At 35.5% G+C, this 18,027-nt stretch overlaps 1 long non-coding RNA gene across 1 annotated transcript in view; it reads left to right on the top strand.

The window, feature by feature from the left end:
* Window positions 1-241: 241 nt before the first annotated feature.
* LOC118611331 overlaps window positions 242-18,027 on the top strand; it is a 163,459-nt gene continuing 145,673 nt past the window's right edge. Inside the window, exon 1 of the long non-coding RNA XR_004954211.1 lies at window positions 242-451. This is a non-coding gene — a long non-coding RNA (uncharacterized LOC118611331). The remainder of the gene's footprint in view (window positions 452-18,027) is intronic.

Here is an 18,027-nt window from a genome sequence, read left to right as displayed (position 1 = left end):
GTGTCATCTGATTTAAATAATAAATGTATGAAACTCTTTAAGATATGTGTTGATAGTATCAGTCCTGTGGGCAAGAGACCTACAATTTCTTAGACGTACTATTGTACACATTTGACTACACTACAAGACAGAGCATTATAAATATTTAATGGAAGTTTGGTTCTTAATACAAAGTAGGTGTTTGACTATTATGTTGAAATAAATTATATTAAATATTAAATATAATTCTGTGTTATCTCAGAGGAGTGAGGGAGTAATCCTGACAGAGAGAAGACTTCATGTAGCAGCTAGCCTTGAAGCTCTTCTGCCGGAGCCCACCCAGGGCAACAGCATGACCAAAGGCCTACAAGTGGAGACTGGAGGAAAAGAATCCGCTGGAAGGATCTGCTGTGGATTGTGCCACAACAGAAGCCCTGGAAGACACTATGAGCATGTGAATGATTCTGTTCAGGTAGGCAAAACCTTTCTTAAAATCATGATATGTGGGGGATTTGGATGTGACATCTGTCACTCCATTAATCACCAGGGTTGATTCGGCTGATCTTCTGGCTAAGCAGTTGTCCCCCTCCTCCCTCACAATTTCATTTGTGTTCCTCCTGAAGCTGCATACTCAGTCACTAAGTTGAAGAGGACAACCTTTTCCAATAGAGGAAAAGACCATTCTTCTTCTGTCCAGGGTATATAAGTAGCCGTGCTCCCCTGCTAGGACCTCCAAACAAGCTCTCAAGGTCCATTTGTAGGAGAAGGTAGGCTAGTCAAGCTTCCAAGACTCCAGAAACATCCAAATGAGGCACTGCATGTGGCAGTCTGCCTTCAAGGAAAAAAAGGAAAAGAAAAAAAAGAAAAAAGACAAAAAAATCTATGTACCTGTGTCCTAATTTAGTAGATATGCTCCTGAAAAATAATATGAATTCTAATTTTTTGTGTGTGAATTAATGGTTATTGTAGAGAGAACAAGAATGATAATTTTATGCTTAATATCATTTCATGATAATTTCATTTCTGTTAAAATGAAGAACTAGTTTTCTAAACTGTTTAAAAAAAATCTAGATGTTTACCTAATGATTTGACTTAAAAGTTGGCTACATCTGTGATATTATGCTCTTCAATGAATTTAACAAAGTTTTTTTCCCCCTTACCTTTTAACACAACCACACACACTAATTTCTATTTTTGGATTTGGGACATACAATTCACATAAAAATAGGTTGTTAGAGAGAACTCGAGTTGTTTTCTGAAATTTATAAAAATGAGCACGTAGACATGGGCTATAATATCATCTGTAGTAAGAAGGAAAAAAGAGAAACAGAAAAGAGTCTGCTTTCTATTGTGTTTATCCCCATTGCCTCAGCCCCTCTGTGGTGGCTGGCAGGCTATTTTCATTTGAAACCTGCTGTTTTCTTGCTTCCGTGTGTTCTGGAAACCATCCAAGCTTCACCCCTTCATGGAAAGTCTCCCCAGAGTTATCCTAAGAGGGATGAAATTATCACTCTGTACCTGATACAACAAGACCGGGGCCACTAAACTATTAACTAGAGATTATAAAGCACTTCAGAAATGAAAAAGATTCTACAAATACTGATGTTATTAAGGCATTTGGCATTATATATCAGTAAGTGGAAATTTTTATGCTGACCTAAATTTTGCTACATCTTTAAAAATGAAAATATCAAACACTCAAATTTCAATTTAATTCAAAAGTTATTTATCAAGCACAAGTTTGTAGACAAAGATGAATAAAATAAGTTCCTTTCCCCATGTGAGGTTTACTATTTAGTGGCTGCTGGGTAGATATATACACCACAGCTCATAATACAAGATAAACTCCAAAAGCTTCTTAAAGAGGTACGAACTGGGTACTGAAGGTGTCAGAGTGAGAGGGTGCTTCCAAATGGAGATAGAGATTGACTAGGGGTGGAGGAGACATTTGACCTAGGCCCGAAAAGATGGTAAAACATTAATAGAGCAGATACTGGGAAAGGGACATTTTAAGCAGAGGAAACTATAAGTTTAACAGTGGGAAAGTCATTTCAGGAAAAAAGGAGATAACTTAATTTTGAGCATCGTGAGCAAAGATTGGACTGAGAATGTAGGATTGGGTCAGATTATAGAAGATCATTATTACCAGGCTAAAGAGACAATAGAGAATTGTTAAAGACTTTCAGAAGGGGAGTTGGGTAGGGTAATATACAGGGAAAGGTTGGACAGAAAAAGTAAGCACTCAACAGTTATTCAGGGAGTCATTCAGTAGATCACATTTTCTTAGGTACAGTCTAATACTGACAACAGTTTCTTTAGATAAGTTTCTGTTTTCATTCAAAGCCATGGATCAAATTTCTACTAAAATTTGAGTTGCGTTTTAAATACAGATGCTATTCAACTTACAATATGGCTACACCACAATAAATCCATTGTAAGCTGAAAACTTTGTAAATGAAAAATGCATGTAATACACCAAACCTGCCAAACAGCATCGCTTAGCCTAACCTACCTTAAATGTTCTCAGAACACTAACATTGCAAAATTATCTTGAATTTCATATCAAGAAATTTCCTCTCCTCTCAAGAAGCAGGAGACAGAGATGGTCATTTGTAGATATGGCATGTGAAAACAGAAAACAATAAAATGTGAAGTGTGACTTCTACTGAATGAGTATCACTTTCCTATCATTGTTAAGTAAAAAAAAATTGTAAGTCAAACACCATAAGTCAGATTACGTCTGTGTATCTGTTCACTTCCTTGCAGAAATATTTCTTACCCTGTCTCCCCCTACAGCATCCTCCAATCTTGATCTCATACCACCCTTGCTCAGCCCTGGTTCCTCCCAACCTCCTTGAAAACAAGGCCACTTTTCCACTCTCTCTAGTGTTGGCATCTCTAGTCTGGTTTCTTTTCTTACGGATTCTAGCTTCTATTGTTTCCTTCCAGATAATGAGGAGCTAGGTGTACCTGTAAATTTCTGTACTTTTTTTTTTTTTTTTTAGTTTTCAGTGCTTAGAGTGATTCAGTGTAGAGAAAAGTGAGGAGTGCTAGTGTAACAAAAAACAAATCCCTGAGAGAAAGTGGAGTAGGAGAGAGATCATTGAAATAATTTTTTAAAAAAATAGCGATTAAGCAAAATAATATCTCTCTGCCTTAGTTTCTTCATGTGTCAAAAGAAGGGTAATAGTATCAACTGTATGGGGTAGTTAAAAAACTTAAATGAGTTTAGCAAAGTGACTTGTACATGGTTACCACTCGGTAAAGGTTACCTTAAAAAAATAACATCTAATAGACATCCTAAAATAATTTTAACATGGAAAAATAAGTTCAATTTTTCTACTGTCCTTATTCTTATTCTACTTCCCCTAATTTTTTCCTTTTCATCTTATCCCAGAGTTTGTAAGTATTTATAACCTTGATAAAACATGCATAACCTGTTACATAGAGCTTCTCCTCTTGCCCAGAAAGCAGCTGGTAGAAGGAAGGCCAAGTGGCAGTTGAAGAGACAACCAACCACCTATATTATGTAACTGTGTTGTACTGAACTGTTTCTTGCTTAACTCCAAATATCACTATCAATGAAGCATGGGACATCTCTGCATATATTTTATATGATAAAGCTCATATGTTTTACTCAACCAATTTCAATCATAATAACTAAAATAAATGGTTCTCAGTCAAGGGCAATTTGTTCTCCAGAGAATATTTGGCAATGTCCTGAGATATTTTTGTTTATCACAACTGGAGAATGCTTCTGACATCTAATGGGTAGAGGTCAGGGTGACACTAAACATCCTATAATGCATGAGATGGCTCCACGACAAAGAATTATCCAGCACAAAGTATTAATAGTGCTGAGGTTGAGGACTCTGTTTAATACTGAATCAGTTACCCATTAGTGCCAGCTGAGACTAAGGTTCTCACCTGGCACTAATGGGTAACTGATTGCTCTCACCTGGCACTAATGGGTAACTGATTCAACATAAGCAAGAGTTTATATTGAACTCTCAGGAGATGGCCCAGAGGATGAGCAGAAGGAAAGGTAAGTTGACCACCAGGCATAACTGAGTGGGCAGTTCTGGGCCAAAGTAGGTAGAAGGAGAATCCTGTGATCCAGGGAGAGTTGCTGGCAATCGGAGTTTGAAACGGACTGCGTATTTGTCAATTGAGTTGCAGTAATAGGAACAGAATATCCAGGGAATCGCATGGCTGCAAGTCAGAGCTTAGGTAAATGACTACTTTTGTGTTTCTTCTGACAGAGACCCTCCCAATAGCTATGAATGGTGACTTGAAACGGATTGAGGGAGCATCCATCCTTGATTAGCTCAGTATTTGTGGGCGCCTTGCCATAGAGTCAAGGTAGTAGGAAGAAAAGATAACACAGAACTAGAATTATTTAAAATGTTCACAAGAGATAGATGAAAGAGGATGGGCTTAGAATATATCCAAAATTCTTTGGCATTCCAAGGGTGAACCCTAATTCTCTTCCCTTTGTGTTTGGCTTGGACTTAGTGAATCACTTCTAATGATGGGCTAAAGCAGAAGTAATGGTATGTGATTTCCAATGCTAGGTTATAGAAAACACATAGTTTCTGTCATTTTCTTTCTTTTGGATTACTTGTTCTGGGGGAAGCCAGGCGTCGTGTCATAAGTACACTCAAATAGTCGCACCAAGAGGTATGTGTGGCAAGAAATTGAGGCCAGCAGCCATGTGAGTGTGTCATCTTGAAGCAGGCCCTTGGTCCTAATCAAACATTCAAAAGATGCTTGAGAGCAACATTAGAGATCCTGAGCCAGAACCCCCAGCCTGTTCTCAAATTCCTGACCTTCAAAAACCGTGTGATAAAACAGTTGTTATTTTAAGCTGTCAAGTTTTAAGATAATTTGTTAAATAGCAATATATAACTAACACATAAATATTCAGGAGTGAGTTGTTTATTAAGAATTGTTATAGATAGTATGCAAGAGGTTTAGGTGTACGTTTTGAAGGAAGGGGTCTCATTATGTAAGACATAAGATTTTGAGTCAGGTTTGTAAAGTGCTTAGTGAAGTGTTTGGAACATAGTAAACATGAAATAAACATTAGCTGACATTATTTCTGTATTTATATCACCTTACATTCAGATATTGATTTAACTTTGTAAAATGCTCTGCATACATTATCAAAAAGCATAGAGCCTGAGTTAGAATGGGCCCCATGAATGAATTCTCAAAACAAGAGTTAAGGACTATCTCTATCTGGGCCCTTGTCACACACTGCTCTGGGGCTTATCTTGAGGCCATAGCACTTAAGGCCAGTTGTTTTAGGAACATGGTGGTGATGGTCTGTTAAATGTTGTCGTAAGAACACCTCAGATCTATATGTGTGAGAGGCATATTCATAAAACATTCATATTTTTGACAGCTTAGCTCTTAGTGAATGTTCTTTCCCCCAAACTCTTAACAAATCATCAAATTTTAGACCGAAGTAGATTAACTTCTCAAAGAAAGAAATTTGATCTCAAACATCATGTGCCCTTGCCTACAACAAATTTTTACTTAACGTTGATGATAACTTTTTTATAAATTGAAAGCCTGTGCTATAAATCTGGAACTTGAAATGTAAAACTGCAAAATGTAATTTAAATTTATAAAAACTCTTCTCAAAACTACCTTCAGTCCTGCTCCTGGCCATTTATTGTCTCTGTTACTTACATCCACAAGCTTTTAGAATAAATGCAGTAATATGTCCTCCAAATTCATATGTTGAAATACCAGTGTGATAGTATTAGGAGGTGGAGCCTTTGGGAGATAATTAGTATTAGATAAGGTCATAAGTATGGAGCCCTCATGAGTGGGATTAGAGTCATGAGAGAACTTATTTCCTTGTTCTGCTTTCTGCCATGTGAGGATGAAATAAGAAGTCAGAAATCTGCAACCTTGAAGAGTGTCTTCACCAGAACCAGACTGTGATGGCACCCTGATCTCAGATTTCTGGTCTCCAAAAGTGAGAAACAAATTTCTGTTATATATAAGCCACCCAGGTCATGCTATTTTGTTATAAAGTCTGAGTTGACTAAGACAGCCAAGCATAGTTGCCTAGACCCCCTTACCCTTGGGTTAATTGTGTCCCTGACAAGGCGAGAGTAAGGCAGAACAATCTACCACTTTGGAACATTATTTAGGAAATGGCAGATTTTCATTATGTTTATTAGAAAGTAGAAAGGAAATCAAAATATTTTGAACTGTTTGCACTTTTAAAATATAAAAAAGAGCTACATAGCTTAAGAAAAACATAGTGAATCTAAAAGACAACTTGGTGCCTTTTGTTGTAGGGAAAGGGAACTTCATTAAAACTGACACTATTTAGAAAATCTCAATGTCACCTCTAATCATGGTACGTTTTGTGTGAGGCTAACCTATTCACTTCAAAGATTTTACTGAAATCAGTCTATGTTTTGTCATTTTTACTAGAATAAAGCCTTTAGCAGAAACTGAATTTCAAATCTTTTCTTGATGTAAATTGTAGAAGCAATGAAAAGAAGGAAACAATTTGGAAAAAAATGCTCCCTTTTTTTGTAAGAAGAAAAAAAATTTTGAAACATCATTATATTTTGTTTTTCTATAAATAGGGATAGTAGTAGTTTCAACTTTGTAGCGTTGTTCTCAGAATGAGTTATCATTATGAGTTAACATTAATAAGGAATTTAGAACAATGCCTTGCACATAATGCATGTTGTATAAGAGCTAGTTAAGTGCTTAAATAAAAGAATGATTAGGATGCAATCATTTAAGGTAGAAATAAATGCTAATGATAATGTGCCATGAGATAGGTGAGCAGAAGTGTAATAGGAAAAAATGGATGCCTAAACACTTATTTGCGTGATGACTAATGTTTGTTTTGTATTAAGTAAAGCTGACCCAAACCATTCAGATAGGTCTTCCAAACAGAGCTTGACACCAGATGGTTTTCCTGAAAGTTGAAAATGCTTAGCAATTCTTTCCTTTGTTTGAGCTTTACTTCTAGTTGCTTGGTTCTAGGAAGGTCTTTTAGATTTTTCCTTAAGGTCTTGGCATTAAGTTTTTTTTTTCATCAAAATGTTCCTGAGCCTTTTGTGTTGGCCACTGAATAGTACGGTACAATTTTAACATGGTGTTTCTCCCTGAAACATATGAGCGTGCACACACACGTGTGCACAGACACACACTTGTGCATTCACAGGAATATTTCTTAGTACAAATGCTAGACAAGTTTCTACTAAAGTTTGGATTTCTCAGTTGTCAGATTTCGTTTGTTCTCCAGGGTGATTATTCAGTTAATGGAAGGAAATATTGCATGCTCTGGTTCTTTCTGAAGTAGGCTTAAACTTTATATGATAGTCTTAATAACTCACATTTGTTTTAGGCTTTACAGTTAAAAAAAAAAAAAAAACTGCCCAGAAATTATCACACTTGATTCTTATAACAATCCTATAATGCATTAGAATTACTAACTTTTTATCTGAGTCTCAGAGATTAAATTTCCCACACCAATATCACCACTATATGTAGTAGAGTTAAAAGTTTCCAGGCCTAAATTCTCTTCCCGACTTACCTTCAGTCCCTCACACAAGTTTTTTTTAAAACGAGAATCAATGCAAAAATTTCAAGGTTAGCAGTTTTTTTACTCTTTTATTCTTTTTGATAAATATGTTTCACCTTCTCTCTATAGTTGCTTAAAACAAGTTTGAATATTACTTGGCTACATGTTAATGCCTTTGGCCTGTGTTTTTATAGATCTTGTGAGAGACAGAATTCTGAAGATGTCACCATGTATTCCATTCCCTACTTATTCAATCAAACATTAACCTAGGTACTAAAGAGACTTTGTAGATGTAACTAAGTTTACAAATCAGTTCATTTCAAAGTAGGGAGATTATCCTGGATTTTCTGAGTGGGCCCAGTGTAATCACATGAGTCCTTTAAAAGCCAAAAAAGAAGTAGAAGAAAAAGCCAGTGACTAAATAGGTTGTTGCTGGCTTGAAGATGGAGGAGGCAATGCAGGAAGCATGAAAAGAATTCTTCCACCAACCAGTGAATTTGGAATAGGACCCTGAGTCCCAGATGGAAACTGCAGCCCTTACTGATACCTTGGCAAAGAATCCTGCCAAATTGTACTAAATGTTTGGCTTACAGAACTGTGAGATGATAAATGAGTATTGTTTTAAATTGCTAAATATGTGATAATTTGTTATACAGCAGTAGAAAATTAATACAGATCTATATATTTAAAGTCTATGAAATTCAAAGGAGCATATATGATATTTTCACTTACCACATTCTTGGTCTCGCTCATGTGACCCTTTGCTTGGACACTCAGATGAGAGAGTGGCAATAATCTCCATTAATCATTGTTAAAAAGAACATGACTCTGGGAGGTTCTAAATAGTTTCTTTACGTGTTAAGAGACTTTAAATACTCCCTAAAGATCAATAATATCACTGTACCATGTAAATAAAAGGAATCTGAAACACTTGTAGTCATGTATTTGCATAATTCCAACAGTGATGATGCTATCTGCCAAACTGACTACACGCTATTTTATCTACCTGCACTGACCAGGGCCATATATTTCTCACTACAGATACTTTGTGGTCTCAAAGCAGTGTTTTGTTTTCCCTTCGTGTGACTCTACTTGACCCTATGGCACTGGACCACATCCCTACCTTCTTTGTAGGAAAAAATACAGTTAGCATCTAAGTCTCATTCACTGGGCATTTTGTTTGGACTATGAGTTCTATTCCTATGTATTAAGGGCTGAACCATCTCCTCCAAAAATTCATACATTCAAGCCCTAACCCCTATTATTTGGAATAGGGTCATTGGAGATGCAATTAATTAAAATGAGATCATATTGGAGTATGGTGGGCCCTTCCCCCAGACCAATTTTACTGTTATCTTTTTTAAAAGGGGAAATTTAGACACAGATATGTATACATGGTGAGAATACCATGTGGAAATGAAAGCAGAAATTTGGGTGATGCATCAAATGTCAAGGAATACCAAACATTGCAAGAAAACCACCAAAACCTAGGAGAGAGGCCTGGAACAGGCCCCTTCTTCACTGTTCTTAGAAGCTGTCAACTCTGCCAACACCTTGATCTTTGACTTCTAGACTCCAGAACTGTGAGAGTATAAATTTTTATTGTGTAAGCTGCCTAGATTGTGGTACTTCGTCATGGCAACCCTAGCAAGCTAATAAACTGGGTGGTATGGGAACATTGCCAGACCAGCCCTCGTTACAGCTGAAGAGCGGCATGGGGAACCTGTTCCATATGCTGGTGTCAATCTTGTAATTTTGACCTTGGCGGCAAAATTTTTCCGACACTGCCAAGGTGTTCTATAATCTCTTGTCATCTTTATACCTTTTTCACATCTTTTGCCTATAAAATCATGTATCAGATACGCTGAGGTTCCACATGAAGGAACATCCAGTGACAGAACCTAAGATAAGCATAACACTGATTGATGTGTGACGGGCTAAATATCTGAGAAACATTTTATTACTTATTACAAAAAAAAGAAATGTTAAGTAAGACTGCAAAAAATATTTTCAAAGAATTACCATAGTTTTGTAAATAAGCAAGACAATGGGTTTTCTGAAGTTAATAAAACTCACTGGTCCTTTAAACCATTATAAAAGTTTAGAACAGGAAAAGTCTCAGGACTAAACTTATAGTAATTCTAATAGCTTCTTGTATAAAAAGCAAAAAATCGCCAAGTATGTTTAACACTTGTCTGTCAAGTATGAATTTAGCAACAAATGCTGTTTTTCTTATCTATGTATTTAGCATTCTTAAGAATTAATGTTTGATAACAGAAAGAAAAAGGAAAAATTTTAAGTAAAATTATTGGGGTGACACTGGTTAATAAAATTATATAGGTTTCAACTATACAATTTAATAATAAGTTATATGTATATTGCACTGTGTTGAGAAAGAAAATACTGAGAACCAAATGATTTCACTTATATGTGGGATATAAAACTGAAAGCAGCACACAAAGAAGACAGACAAACAAATTCACAGACACAGACAACAGTTTAGTGGTTACCAGAGGGAAAGGGGGAAGGGAAGGTAGATAAAGATAAAGGGGATGAAATATATGGTGATGGAAGGAGATTTGATTTTTATTGCTCAGGCATAAGAAGAGTTGAAATACTTCCACTTATGACAACACGGATGGACCTTGAGATAATTGTGCTAAGCGAAAAAGGAAAATTTTAAGATTTGGGAAACATGGATTTTTACCCCTAGTTCCTTGACGTTGTGCATGATTTTGAGCCACTGGCCTAACCTTTTTTTGCCTGGTTCTTCGTTTGTAAAGTGGGAGTAGATGAGCTGCCAATATATTCTTTCTTAAGCTATTATGATATAATACCTGTAGAAGTTCTTTAAGTACTTTAAAATATGTTGAATATATATTTTCCCAAGGAAATATAAAAACTATTTCTATATATGTGTGTGTGAAAACTCATCTGTCCCTGGGGCTTCCAAGTCACCAGCTATTGGAATCATTTTCTACCAAGATTTGATTGAAGAGAGGACAATTAGCAGGTCATGGAGACTAGGAACAATGGGACTAGCAATGGGCGAGGCCTTCGTCAATGCACCAAGACTGAAAAGAGACTGGGGTTGGGCAATGTGATATTATGAGGTTCTATGTTTAGTACTAATATTGATACTATCAATGGCATGTGACATTTGTAAAAATGCTAAGGTTAGGATGATTTTATGTATATATGTGCATATACATGTTCATGTGTTTACACACATGAGGAATTCAAGTAGGATAATGGGCAGATTGATCTAAAAAAACTCATTATATAATCTTACTCATTCTTCAAGGATCAGTCATTTTGTATTTAAAGTATACCTGATCTCCCATTTCCCCTTTCTGATGCCCCCTGCACAGAATTTATTCATTCCACTACAATAAACTTATCATACAGTATTAGCTCAGGAATTGCTTTCCCCCTTCCTCACACAAATGCTTTTGATGCTGAGGCCACAGAAGTGAATGATACAGCAGTCACTGGCAAGGGCAAGGATTGGGTCTTCTATCCTCAACTGCAAGCAGAATGACTAGAGCTTAGAAGTGCTTGATGAACATACTTGATTCAATTGATCCCTTGTATATGTGTGAACATTGACTTGTTCCTGTCTTCTGCCTCTAGCTATTTATTGTGCTTTTATATCTCTGACTTTCTATTTTTAGCAGTTAAACTAGTATCAAGATCCCTAGAAAGCCTGGCAGATCAATGCTAATAACTATACACTGAATCAATGAATGAATTTCTACATAATTTGCTGTTGTATAGTATCTAGGAGCTCAGGCTCTGTGGTCAGATTTTGATTTAAACCTTATCTTGGCCATTTATTAGCTTTGTTATTGCAGGCAAGTCCCTCAATCTCTGAAAGTCTTATCTATAATATGGAGGTAACACTATTCAATTGATAGCTATGGTCCCCAACCTTTTTGGCACCAGGGATCGGTGCTCCTATGAGAATCTAATGCCTGATGATCTGAGATGGAGCTGAGGTGGTGATGCAAGCACTGGGGAGCAGCTGCAAATACAGATGAAGCTTCACTCCCTTGCCTGCTGCTCGCCTACCGCTGTGCGGCTCTGTTCCTAACAGGCCACGGACTCGTACCAGTCTGCGGCCCAGGGCTTGAAGACCCCAGTCTTACAGGGTTAGTCGAAGACAAAATAAGATAATGCATGTGACATATAATTATTCTTATATTTTTTTGTATCATCTTTTTGTAACTACGACCTATAATTATAGGGACCATCTTTTTTCATGTTTATATCTTCAGAAAGTAGTTAAAGGAGATCAAGGAGTACTGGACCTCTGTTTTGCTGGGGATAACTTAGTGTTAGATAAATGGCAGGATCAATGGCAGGTCACTAGAATTTTTTAAAAGATTTTTTTAAGAGCAGTTTTAGATTCACAGCCAAAAATTTTTAAGTTTTAGGTTCAGCAAAATTGAGAAGAAAGTACAAAGATTTCCCAGGTGCCCCTACCTCCCAAAATGTATAGCCTCTCCCCCATTATCAACATCTTCCACCAGAGTAGTACATTTGTTACAATTTATGAACCTATATGACACTTCATAATATGATGATGGGTCACTAGAGTTTTATAATGTCCTTTTCTACCTAGTCATATTTCTCCTGCTGTACTTGTCATGGCCTTTGAAAACTTGTCAGTATTTTCCCAAGTCTCTTGTGAATACCATCCAAGAAATGCAAACAAAGTTTTGTAACAAGAATCATAGAATCTCTGTTGCAAACCATACAACATCCACTCCAATTATTGTTAAGTAGGAAGGCTTAGGTGGGCTGGAAAAATCACTGGAAGGGCTACCGAAATAGACGATAGGCTGAAGTTTCTGGAAACACCTCTAAAAACAAACCAGAGACTGGCCTGAAAAGGGAGCTGCTGCTCTGTCAAGATGTCATTGCTACTGACCATAGAACCATAGGCCAATTGCCACAACTGCCCCCAAGCCATGCTGCTTCCCTTTCAACCCACCCCAGCAAAACAGAGGTCCAGTACTCCTTGATCTCCTTTAACTACTTTCTAAAACTAACCCTCACACAGGTGTATTGATTGTAGAATCTATTGCATACTTGCACCGTCGCAGTAAATTTAGGTTTTTGGATTCCATGTTGGGAAGAAATGGTTGGAAGGAAACATGGAGTGTTTATAGAGCTGAAAGAAAGCTCAGGTGCTGGAGCAGAAGGAGCAAGGGAGTGAGGCAGCCATGATGTGCAGAAGGGTTGGTTTACATGGCAGGTGTTTTGCTGATCTACATGAAACATATCAAGATAGATGTATACTCTTTCAAAGGACAGTCCTAAAAGGATAGGAGGGAGGAGCGCTATACTGTGAAGGAGATTTAGAAACTACTTACTGGAACTTCAGGTAGATTTCCTGAGTTTCACCTGAGTTTCAATTGCTTATTCCTCAGATATGCCATAAAGACAAGAGAAATAGACTGTTTGATTTTAAATGAAAGTATAGTTGTGGATAAGAAAAGAGTCTGCCATGCAAGGAGATAATTATCAGACTTAAATCCTAGCAAAAACATGTTCGGATCTACTGATTTATTTAAATAAGAAGCGAGGTCACATAAATTTGTTTTCTGAGGTGTTTCCTGCCACAGCATGAGCTTCTGAAACTGGATGAACATTTCATGTCCTTGCCTTAGGCCAGGTCACTCTGCTAGTCACCAATAAGACAATAGGCCACCACCGTTAAGATCCACATTTGTTTTACCTGAGATAAAAACATCTCTAAATTTCTTCTGAGGGAAAAGGGCATCAGCAGTCTATGAAATTGCTTTTTTAAAATCAGGTATAAGTTTTGCCTTTCTGGTCAGCTCACTGCTCCTTAGAATTTATTGAATTCTTGAAAATGGTATTTCCTAATGGACAATTTTACTTTATTGTGATATTGAAAGTGACTTAGGAAATTCTCAAATGCAAAAATTTAACATTTTCATATAATTATTAAATAATATGTACATGTTGTATGAAAGTCAGAAAATATATGAAAGAGCTGAGGATAATAAAAATCACATACAGATATTCTAGATTTCTGGATATAAATAACATATATAATATATGTTTTATATGTCCATAAAATTTATTGAGTTATTCTAAATATTCAAATTTATCATCTCAATTAATTCTCATGACACTTCAATGAGTTAAGTACAATTACTCTTTCCATTTCACTAATGAGGAGAATGAGGCTTAGAGAGGTTAAATTATCAAATTCATACAGAAAATTTTGGGATCTGAGTTTGAACTTAGGCAGTGTGATGTGCATGCATTCTGTTCTTTATGATGTATCTCTACAATGTATGTATGTTTGTATGTGTGCATGTACTTATGCATGAAGACATTTAGGGTCATATTTTATATACTCTGGGAACCTACTTTTTTTCAATTAGTTGTAAATATTTGCTGATGTCATAAGTGGTTTTCTTTGACATAATTTTGGCAGAGACATCCAATGTAAAGCATAATTTGTTTATTTAAAACCTTATGGTTAGACATTCTTTGATGAATATCCTTTGATGAATATCAACACTAATGAGCATAATAGTTTCTATAGAATACGTTCCTAGAAGAGAATTGCTTCATCAAATGATAATGCATATTTTTTAAGGTTTTCAATATATATTGAGCAAGGCATTCTACAACTTTTTCTCTAAACCAAGGGTCTGTGAACTATGGCCCATGGGCCAGATTTGTCCTACTGGCTGTATTTGCAAATAATGTTTTATTGAAACACATCCAGGTCCATTTGTCTATGGTCATATTTGTGCTACAAGAGCAGACTTGAATAGTTGTGACAGAGATCATGTGAACCATAAAGCTGGAAATGTTTACTCTCTGGTGTTTTACAGAAAAGATTTACAGTCTCTACTCCAAATAATTGATTATAAAAGTACAAGTGTTCCTGCATCCCTGCTAGTCTTGGATATAAACAGGTGGATAGGTGTATACATATCAACAGTTTTAAATTTGATAGACTAAATTAGTATGCCAATGTAGAAAAGAAAATTTCTTATGTTTACTGGCCATTTGCCTTTCTTGCTTTGGGTCCATTATTCCTTTTCTGATGTGTTTTGCCCTATTTATTTTCCATTTTTTTTTTGTTGAGCTCTTTCAAAATTAAAGATATTTACACATTTCTCTCTATATATAATATATATGTAATATATATATTTCTCTTGAGTCATTTGTCTCGTATGTTATTTATAATGGCTCTTGATATATAAAAAAATCATTATTTTGTAGTGAAATCTACCAATCTTTCATTTAGGATTTCTTTTTTCAATTAAGTTCTACTTTGGAATCCTCTCTTTTGTGCTTTGTGAATATTCACATGTATTTTCACCTGACTCTTTTATAGTTTACTTATTTCTTTTTTTTATTCATTTATTACTGTTACTTCTATAATTCAACTGGACTGTATTTTGAATGAAGTTATAAAGGAAGAACTATTTTAAAATATTTAGACCAGCAGTTATTCTAGCATCATCGATGGGGAAGTCTTATGCTATTGACTCAGAATTTTACTATAATACTAAATTCTGATTTACATTAGTGTCTATTTCTGACTTGTGTGATAATTCACTCTCATGTTCTTGTTACCCACTAAATTCAGACTCAGTTTTAATTGATGAAAAAATTCCCTCATTACTTTTATATATGTTTTTTGCCTCTTCAATCTTGTTTATTCTTTCAACTGAGTGAAACTTTAGTATCACTTTTTTAAAGTTTTTAAAAAATTAATTAGGATTTAAATTGAAATTCATTAGAACAGTACATTAACTTGAGAAGGATTAAAATATTTATCATATTTTTCCATTTAATCAGGTTCTTTATGTTTCTGAGAAATATTAGTAGTTTAAATATAGATCATACATATATTTTCAAATATTTATTTCTAAATATACTAAATTTTCTTATGTTAATAAATTTTCATCCATTACATTTCTAAATATATATTTTTTTATATTTTTCAAAAAACTATTTTTCTAACAGGCCACATTTGTGTATTCTCTTACTACTATAAAGTTATTCCTCAATTGATTCATTTGAGTTTTATAGGTAGACAGTCTTTCAAATTATTATACTTGTGATTTTTTCACTGGATCAGTCAGAAATTCCAGATAGTGTCAAGCAATGGCGGTAATTGTAGGCATTTTATCTGTGCATTGTTTCTTACTTTAAAGTAATGCTGCAAATGTTTCTCAGTTATGTATGGGGCTGGCTCCTGGGTTAAAATATGTTTTCTATATTATGTTAAGGAAGCATTCTGCTATTTTATTAGAGGTTTAGTTGCTTAAAAATCAAGTATTTGTTTAAAATTAGCAAAGATTTTAGACATTTATTAAACCACATTGTTAGTCTGAGCTTTTCTTTTTGACCTATTAATAAGGCATATTATATTAATAAGTCCCTAATGCTAAATCATCTTTGCTTTCATGATATAAAGCCTACTTTGCCATGGGGTATCATTCTTTTAATATAGAACTGAATTTGATTTAATAGCATTTTACTAGTTCTTTTTGCAACTGGATGGTGACCATAGACTGTGGTTTTATTCTTGTTTTATCTTTTTTTAGGTGTTGTTATTAAGTTTACCCCAGTTTGGTAAAGTAAAATCAGATAACTGAAAAATTTTTTCATTATACTAAAAACATTTAACACTGAGACCAGCCTCTTAAATTTTTAAGTGTGCAATACAGGATTATTGTCTGTAGGTATGCTGTTGTGTAGCAGATTTCTAGGACTTATTTATTTTGCATAACTGATACTTTATACCCATTGAATAGCAATCCCCATTTCTCCCTCCCCCCCAGCCGCTGGAAACTACTGTACTACTTTCCACTTCTATGAGTTTGATTATTTTAGATATCTCATATAAGTGGATTCATGCCATGTTTGTCCTTCTGTCACTGATTCATTTTACTTAGCATAGTGTCAAAGTTCATCTGTCTTGTCAAATATGGCAGGATTTCCTTCTTTTTAAGGCCAAATAATATTCTGCTGTATGTGTATACTACATTTTCTTCACCCGCTCATCCATCAGGTTGTTCCCACGTCTTGGCTATTGTGAATAATGCTGCAATATCTCTTTGAGATTCTGATTTCAACTCTTTTGGATAAATAACTCCAGAAGTAGGATTGCTAAATCATATGGTAGTTCTAATTTTTTGAAGAAATTCCATACTATTTTCCATATTGGCTGTGCCATTTTACATTCCCACCAACAGCGTTCAAGGATTCCCCACATTCTCCCAACAACGATCGGTGGTGGTGGTTGTGTTACTTCTGCTGATCTCTTTGTTCTTATGGATTATACTGTTTAAAAATCACTTTTCATAAGATTTTGCGTGAGGCAATGAAGCTGTTTGCATTATTTACTTCTGTATTTTTGTCAATCTTCTTTTAGTTTTTTATATTAAAAGTCTACAGAAAGTTCCAATAACACTACCCCTAGATTTATCAATTGTTAACATTTTTACCATGTTTGCTTCATCTCTATATATCTATTGCATAGTATTATCATTATTCTTTCCCCTCTTTAATTCCCTCCACCCCCACTTCCACCCCTAACCTATGGAAACATCCCCTTAAGAACTGGATCTCTGAAGGCGGGGCATCTCCTCCCACATGCTCGCAGCATGCACCCCAGGTATGGTCCATGGCTCTACCTGGGGCCCAAACCCAGGACCTTCTGCCTCAAGCAGATATGCTAATCACTACACTATGGAGCCACTCCCTATCATTATTTTTATATGATGATCAATTAAAGAGTAAATTTCAGGTGTCATAATCCTTTACTCCTAAAAGCTTCAGCATCTATTTACTAAAAACAAACATTCTTTTATGTAAGTATAACACAATTATAATATTCAGGAAATTTGGCATTGCTACAACACCAGTATGTTGTTATCGATATGTTATTACTTGAAAGACAGTTTATATACCAACTTTGCCAATGGTCCCATCAGTGTCACTTATAGCAACTCCGGTTCTTACATTATATCCAGTTGTCATACTTCTTTAGTCTCCTTTAATGTGGAATAATTTAATTTATTTGGGACGCTTCCTCAGCCTTATTTTGTCCTTCATGACCATGACTCTTTTGAATAGTACTAGCTAGTTGTTTGTAGAGTGTTCCTCATTTTCGTTTATCTGACTGATTCCTGATGATTAATTCAGGTTAGTATTTCTGGCAGGAATGCTACAAAAGTGAGGCCGTGTCTTCCTGGTACATTACATCAAGAGTCGTATGTGATCAATTTGTCCCATTATAGGTGATGCTAAATTTGACCACTATTACAGATTGAATTATGTCCGTTCCTTAATTCATAGCTTGAAGTCTTAGCACCCAGTGTGACTGTCTTTGAAGATAGGGCCTTTGAGAAGGTAATTAATTGTAAATGAAGTCAGAAGAGTTTGGCCCTGACTTTATAGGAGTGAAGTTCTTAGAA

This window comes from Rousettus aegyptiacus, unplaced genomic scaffold (genome assembly GCF_014176215.1).
Source record: "Rousettus aegyptiacus isolate mRouAeg1 unplaced genomic scaffold, mRouAeg1.p scaffold_m13_p_1, whole genome shotgun sequence".
NCBI lineage: Eukaryota > Metazoa > Chordata > Mammalia > Chiroptera > Pteropodidae > Rousettus > Rousettus aegyptiacus.
Note: the sequence above shows the minus strand (reverse complement) of the source record. Positions and strands in the feature narration are given on the sequence as shown.